Source organism: Salvelinus sp. IW2-2015, unplaced genomic scaffold (assembly GCF_002910315.2).
Source record: "Salvelinus sp. IW2-2015 unplaced genomic scaffold, ASM291031v2 Un_scaffold3369, whole genome shotgun sequence".
Classification (NCBI taxonomy): domain Eukaryota; kingdom Metazoa; phylum Chordata; class Actinopteri; order Salmoniformes; family Salmonidae; genus Salvelinus; species Salvelinus sp. IW2-2015.
Window position 1 is genome coordinate 39152 of NW_019944652.1, and position 5106 is coordinate 44257.

The following is a 5106-nucleotide window of genomic DNA, read 5'->3' on the forward strand; positions in this document are numbered from 1 at the left end:
CCCTGGCTCTGGCGGATCCTGGCTGGCTGGCGATCCTGGCTGGCCGGCTCTGGCGGATCCTGGCTGGCTGGCGGATCCTGGCTGGCCGGCTCTGGCGATCTGCGGACGGCCTGGCGGATCCTGGCTGGACTGGCTCTGGCGGATCCTGGCTGGACGGCTCATGGCTGGCTGACGGATCTGGCTGCTCATGGCTGGCTGACGGATCTGGCTGCTCATGGCTGGCTGACGGATCTGGCTGCACATGGCTGGCTGACGGTCTGGCTGCACATGGCTGGCTGGCGGCTCTGGCTGCTCATGGCTCGCTGACGGCTCTGGCTGCTCATGGCTCGCTGACGGCTCTGGCAGATCATGGCTCGCTGACGGCTCTGGCAGATCCTGTCTGGTTGGCGGCTCTGGCAGATCCTGTCTGGTTGCGGCTCTGGCAGATCCTGTCTGGTTGGGGCTCTGGCAGATCCTGACTGACGAATGGCTCTAGCGGCTCCTGACTGACGAACGTTGTATGGTTAAGTAGAGTAGATGGGTTAGTGTTCAGTGTAGGTGTCTAGGAAAGTCTATGGTTGCCTGAATTGGTTCTCAATCAGAGACAGCTGGTTATTGTTGTCTCTGATTGGGAGCCATATTTAAGGCAGCCATGGGCTTTAGCTGTTTGTGGGTAATTGTCTATGTCTGTGTCTGTTGCATGTTTGCACTTAGTCTTTTGATAGCTTCACGTTCGTCTGTTTATTGTTTTGTTTCGTTGTTCTTCTTCCAAATAAAGAGAAGATGTATTTTCCACACGCTGCGCCTTGGTCCTCTCTCTCTCCCATTGACGATCGTGACACATAGATCTCACACAATATATTTGCCACAGAGGTCAACATTTCACATAGTCCTCCCACAATATATCTGCTATAGAGCTCAACATTTCACATTCCAAAATAAACATGGAATCAGCTTAAATTCAGTTTGATGTCCTAGAATGAAGCATTCTCTGATGTTTAGACTGTTCCAATCATAACACTGTTTATATCCCTTTCCCTAGATGTACATTAGTAATAAATGTGATGAACAGTCATTCCAATATGGTATTTCATTAAATTATGTAATGAGACAGAAATTCAATGAACAATAATAACTAATGCATTGTGTTTTACATGATCATTATTCATGATTCTCCATCTTGGATAATGGATGACCAGCTTCACGTGAGTAATTACTTATTTGTCTGTTTTGTTTTCTGACAACCATTAAAACAAGACAAAGAACAGACCAGAGTGTTAATCTGATACTATACAAACTACAGGCCTTGTGAACAGCAGTGTGTCTTCTTCAAGGTTACAAATTAAATCAGTTTCTTTACATTTATCAATACTCTCCCCAAATGTTCTCAAGGAAGGTTGGATTAAGATGTATAGATGTTCTTCAAATTATCCAGAATTTTAATATCATAGATCTCCCACAATATCTCTGCTATAGAGGTCACCATTTCACATAGCCTTCCCACAATATATCTGTCATAGAGGTCAACATTTCACATAGCCCTCCCACAATATATCTGTCATAGAGGTCAACATTTCACACTCCAAAATGAACATGGAATCAGCTTGAATTCAGTTTGATTTCCCAGTATGGATTGAATTGGATTGAATGTAATGGTAATAACTCATACATTTTGTTATACATTATCAATATTAATTCCTCTCCTGCCACTCCCTGACCTTAGAGAGCCTTTTTATTTCTCTATTTGGTTAGGTCAGGGTGTGATTTGGGTTGGCATTCTAGTTTTTCTATTTCTTTGATGGCCGGGTATGGTTCCCAATCAGAGGCAGCTGTTTATTGTTGTCTCTGATTGGGGATCATACTTAGGCAGCCTTTCTTTCCCACCTTAGTTTGTGGGATCTTGTTTGTGTGTAGTTGTTTTCTGCACTGCACATAGCTTTACGTTAGTTTTGTATTTGGTTGGTTTTTGGTGTCATTGAATAAAAGAAGTATGTACGCCTACCACGCTGCACCTTGGTCCAATCCATCTTTCAACGAGCGTGACAGAAGATCCCACCACAAATGGACCAAGCAGCGTGGCCAGGAGGAGCAGACATCCTGGACATGGGAGGAGATCTTGGACGGAAGGGATCGCCTTCCATGGGAGCAGACGGAGGCAGCAAGGGAGGAACAACGACGACACCGGGGTTCACGACCACGACGGAAGCCCGAGAGGCAGCCCCCAAAAAGTTTTTTGGGGGGGGGCACACGGGGTGGTTGGCGGAGCCAGGTTTCAGACCAGAGCCAACTCCCCTTACTCGCTTTAAGGAGCGTGTGACCAGTCAGGCACCATGTTTTGCGGAGATACGCAATGTGTCTCCAGTGCGCATCCACAGCTCGGTGAGTTCTGTGTCAGCTCCTCGCACTTGCCGTGCGAAATTGAGCATCCAGCCAGTACGGGTTGTGCCAGCTCTACGCTCCAGACCTCCAGTGCGCCTCCACGGCCCAGTATATCCTGTGCCAGCTCCGCGCACCCGGTCTCTAGTGCGTCTCCCCAGCTCGGTACGCCCTGTGCCTGCTCCACGCACCAGGCCTCCAGTGCGCCTACGCAGTCCGGAGCCTCCTGTGAGGGTTCCCAGTCCGAAACCTCCAGTGAAGATCCATGGCACGAAGTCTGCAGTGATGATCCATGGCCCGGAGCCTGCTTTGATGATCCACGGGCCGAAGCTTCCTGAGAGGGTCCACGGTCCGGAACCTCCTGAGACGGTCCGCAGTCCGGAACCTCCTGAGACTGTCCGCAGTCTGGAATATCCTGAGAGGGTCCGCAGTCCGGAACCTCCTGAGACGGTCCGCAGTCCGGAGTTTCCAGCGACGGTCCGCAGTCCAGGGTCTCCAGCGACCGTCCGCAGTCCGAAGCCTCCAGCGACGGTCGGCAGTCCAGAGCCTCCAGCGGGGGTTCCCAGTCCAGAGCCTCCGGCGACAATCCACGGTCCAGAGCCTCCGGCGACGATCCACGGTCGGGAGAATCCGGCGACGATCCACGGTCTGGAGCCTCCGGTGACGATCCACGGTCCGGAGTCCCCGGCGACAATCTACGGTCCGGTTCCTTCGGCGACAATCTACGGTCCGGTTCCTCCGGCAACGATCAACGGTCCGGAGCCTTCGGCGACGATCCACGGTCCGGTTCCACGGAAGTGGAGGGATCAGCGAGGAGAGCGGGGTCAAGGTCCCGAACTGGAGCCGCCACCGGGGCTAGATGCCCACCCGGACCCTCCCCTATAGAGTCAGGTTTTGCGGCCGGAGTCCGCACCTTTGGGGGGGTACTGTCACGCCCTTACCTTAGAGAGCCTTTTTATTTCTCTATTTGGTTAGGTCAGGGTGTGATTTGGGTGGGAATTCTAGTTTTTCTATTTCTTTGTTGGCCGGGTATGGTTCCCAATCAGAGGCAGCTGTCTATCGTTGTCTCTGATTGGGGATCATCCTTAGGCAGCCTTTTTTCCACCTTAGTTTGTTGGATCTTGTTTGTGTGTATTTGCTTTCTGCACTGCACATAGCTTTACGTTCGTTTTTTTTTTTTTTTGGTGTCATTGAATAAAATAGAAGTATGTACGCCTACCATGCTGCACCTTGGTCCAATCCATCCCTCAACGAGCGTGACATCTCCATCATGGATAGTGGATGATCAGGAGCAATGCCATGAACCCCCCACGATATATCTGCCATATAGTTCAACATTTCACACAACAAAATTAAAATAGATTCAGCTTGAATTTAGCTTAATGTCTTATTATGAAGCATTCAGTCATTCTCAGACTGCTCACATAGTAGTGCTGCTAGTAGTGCTGAATGTGATAAACAGTCATTCCAATATGATGTTTGGTATTTCATTAAATTATGTAATAAGACAGAAATTCTATGAGCAACAATAACTAATGCATTCTGTTTTACATGATCATTATTCATGACTCTCCATCTTGGATAATGGATGATCAGTACCACGTGAGTAATTACTTATTTGTCTGTTTTGTTAATTGACAACCAATAACACAAGCCAAAGAACAGACCAGAGTGTTAATCTGATACTATAAAAACTACAGGCCTTGTGAACAGCAGTGTGTCTTCTTCAAGGCTACAAATTAAATTTTCTTTACATTTATCAATACTCTCCCCAAATGTTCTCAAGGTAGGTTGGATTATGATGTCAGATGTTCTTCAGATTCTACTGAATGTATATTCCATAGAACCCTGCCTCCTGACACAATATCCTGTATCTGCCATAGAGCCCAGTGCTGGTTATCACTAACAATGAACATAATCATTTGATCAGAGATAGGCCAATAACAAAACAACATTATTTATGAAGCCCACAGTCCCTACATGAGGGAGGCTTGAGTGACAGGAGAAATCTGATTGGTCCTGTTTGTTCTGTATATAGTGATGTAGTCTACCACACTGAACTTACCTCTCTGTTTTACACCATAGAGTTTTTACAATATGAGACCCAGGAGGACAAGCTGAAGAGGGAGGCATCAGCTGGTGAGCTTGGTAAGTATGAGAGAGTCTGGAGGAGAGAGGATTGAATCAGGGAACATGAGTGATGTCATTCAGTTTTTCAGACTAATTCATTTGTAATGTATCAAATAGTCAATAGACCAGTTGATGATTGGTTCAGCTCAGATAACTGTTGACTGTAGGAAATAATTACAAATAATTGTACCACCTCCATCAAATGGTAATGTCTTTATAGGCATACTATTGAATGAATTAATACATTACTTATTCAAACAACCAATTAAATATGTTAATTGCTCTCTCTCAGAGTTGAAGATGGAAAAAGAATTAAAAGAGATATTAAGACAGGAGATGATGAAACAACTAGAGGAGAAAGACACACAACTGGATGATATGACCCAGGAAGTGAGAGAGAAAGAGAGACTCCTGGAGGAGAAGAACCAGATAATGGGACAGAGGGAGAAACTATTAGAAGAGAAAGAAAACCAACTGGAAGAGAAAGACAAGCAACTAGAGGATAGAGACATTCAACTAGAGGCACTGAGAAAGAACCTGCAGGACAAGAACAGCCAAGTAGAGAACTTCAGAGTCCTACTGCAGGAAAAAGACCTTCAACTAGAGGACAGCAACCACAGA

At 47.0% G+C, this 5106-nt stretch overlaps 1 non-coding gene across 1 annotated transcript; it reads left to right on the forward strand.

Annotated features, from left to right (window-relative positions):
* The first annotated feature begins 4084 nt into the window (after positions 1–4084).
* LOC112075749 (uncharacterized) lies at positions 4085–5092 on the forward strand. The gene is made up of 2 exons (XR_011477473.1): positions 4085–4503; positions 4778–5092. It is a non-coding gene; the product is annotated as an uncharacterized protein (transcript).
* The last annotated feature ends 14 nt before the right edge of the window (positions 5093–5106 follow it).